At 43.0% G+C, this 2,325-nt stretch overlaps 1 long non-coding RNA gene across 1 annotated transcript; it reads right to left on the bottom strand.

Moving 5' to 3' along the window:
• Nucleotides 1-326: 326 nt before the first annotated feature.
• On the bottom strand, nt 327-1,176 carry LOC122213448. The gene is made up of 3 exons (XR_006199517.1): nt 1,014-1,176; nt 819-922; nt 327-445 (listed from the first exon to the last, which is right to left on the bottom strand). It is a non-coding gene; the product is annotated as an uncharacterized LOC122213448 (long non-coding RNA).
• Between the last annotated feature and the right edge of the window lie 1,149 nt (nt 1,177-2,325).

The raw sequence follows: 2,325 nt of genomic DNA, 5'->3' as shown, positions 1-2,325 counted from the left end.
AAAAAAAAGAGGTTAGAGTGGAAGAGAGCCAAAGCATAAGAGACTATTAAAAACTGAGAACAAACTGAGGGTTGATGGGGAGTGGGAGGGAGGGGAGGGTGGGTGATGGGTATTGAGGAGGGCACCTTTTGGGATGAGCACTGGGTATTGTATGGAAACCAATTTGAAAATAAACTTCATATATTGAAAAAAACCAAAAAACAAAAAACAAAAACAAAATGTAATGCAATGAGAAAGAATGATCAGAAGCTTAGCCATTGATGCAGTATTTCATTTCAACACAGGTACCTAAAGGTTTCTAAGTAGAAACCATAAAATGCCTTTTTTCAGAATGTCATTTTAATCTTTGTGTCATTTCCTGATTAGGTATTGAACACTCTGTGAGCACTTCTTTACTTCATCCAAGAATTTAAGAGTCAGTGGCCCTCAGTTGTTGCAGAGTGCCCTGCCGGAAGCATAGAAAATACCATTTCTCAGTGACAGATCTCTCTGATGGGGCCTTAAATATTGAAATTTTATTTATTTATTATGCAGGAAGATGGCATTTTGCTCCCGAAGCCAATTGACAGGGAGGTTGTAATTATTCTACTCTCCTGGCACAAGTTTTTCTCCTTGTACCTTCCTCAGAGTCTTAAAAAATATGCTCCTCTGAGATTTTTCTATTCAGACCTTCACCCTCCCCCCCCCCCCCCCCCCCGCCGGTCCTGTTGACACAGATAATTTACAACAACCAAGAAATGCACGTGCAGGCATTTGTAAACAGGTGTTTAAAGCAAAAAAAAAAAAAAAAAAAAAAGATTAATTTTGTGGTAGATTACCATGAGAAGCAGTGCAGTGCTCAGCTAAAGTTGCAGATGTATGACACATAGGCCATGTGTCCAGCGATCTGTGTACCCAGAACTCCTTGTGTCGACGTATCCCTCTGGATTTAAGGAGCATTGGGTTCCCGTGTAATGATTGCTGTGCTGTTCCCCCCCCCCATTCACTCCCCCCTCCCCTCCAGGACTAAACACCTTTTGCTCTAGTGATCTGGCATATGGCCATCTGGGAGCTTGGGGCTTCCAAGATGAAGATAACTGCCATAGCGCACCCTTCCCAGGGGCACACTCCCTTCCCAGGGGCAGCTGGTCTCCAAAAATGCACCAGTGGTAGATGGATAAAGGTCTGGGCCCCTCATCCAGCCAAGATGCTCTAAGGCTCCAGAGCTCCCTGTGGGATGGCTGAGCCCATTGTTGTGATGTCAGAGCTCAACGTCCCCCTTTGTGGATCTTCTTTCTTCCTGCATTGATGCAGGCAAATGTCCCTCACAGAGCCAGCTTACCAAGCCACTGGGCCCACAGCACTGGTCCAGCCCACAGAGGCTATTCTTTCAAGCGTAAATTCCAACTTCCTCCAACTCATGTTCTGCAAATAAATGTCACTTCTACTACAGAGAAAGCAGGGATCGTTAGATAAGAGTTCTCACAACTTCCCTCTCCTTGGGCATATTTAACCACTGTTATTTTTACTTAAATTAGTTACCTTACTTCCACTGTGAGAGGAGAATTTGTCCTCCTTGCCAATGCATGATTTCTGTCTCTACTGTACAGCATGATAGATTCTGGGAGGAATGCACCCACGATAACCACAAATGATTTAAGAAATATTTATACTTTTATTATAAGAACAACATGTACTAGTAAGCTTCATCCCTTTTCCTTTGTCTTTCCTCCATCACCTTTCCTTAAACTGGTCTCCCTGCAGCAGGGCCCGGGGTATTCAGAGCCAACCTTTGTAAATGGCTTTTCATTCTCCTTCATCCATCATGGGGAATGATTGATTCAGGGTAGGATCTTAACACATGTTAAAACTGGTGGTAAAAGTTGGATAAGGAACAATATAGTTACTTAGCTTCACAGTGTTCACCCCCAAATATGTGTTAATAAAAACATACTTATTAATTTTACAGTGGAAAATCTAGCAGACATCACCTTAACCAAAGTGGTCAAGACTAATGTGACCACAAATGGGAGAAAATGTACCTCCTGATAGGATGCCCTGAGCATAACACACATCACTTCTGCGGTCTTCCTTCTAGAACTGCACAGCCTGGACCTAGTAATGAGGCACCATCAGATAAAGCTGAATTGAAGCATATTCTACATAGAACTGGCCTATATTGTTCAAACATATCCAGGTTAATAAAGACAAAGAAAGACACAGGAAGAATTACAGATTAAAGAACACAAGAGAGCCACGAATGGGGCCAGATAATCAGAACTGCACTGCAGGGCATCTGGGTAGCTCAGTCGGTTAAGTGTCTGACTCTTGATTTTGGCTCAGGTC

The sequence above is a fragment of the Panthera leo genome, chromosome A2 (genome assembly GCF_018350215.1).
Source record: "Panthera leo isolate Ple1 chromosome A2, P.leo_Ple1_pat1.1, whole genome shotgun sequence".
In the NCBI taxonomy this organism is placed as follows: Eukaryota; Metazoa; Chordata; class Mammalia; order Carnivora; family Felidae; genus Panthera; species Panthera leo.
The sequence above is the reverse complement of the archived record's forward strand: the minus strand, read 5'-3'. Positions and strand labels throughout refer to the sequence as shown.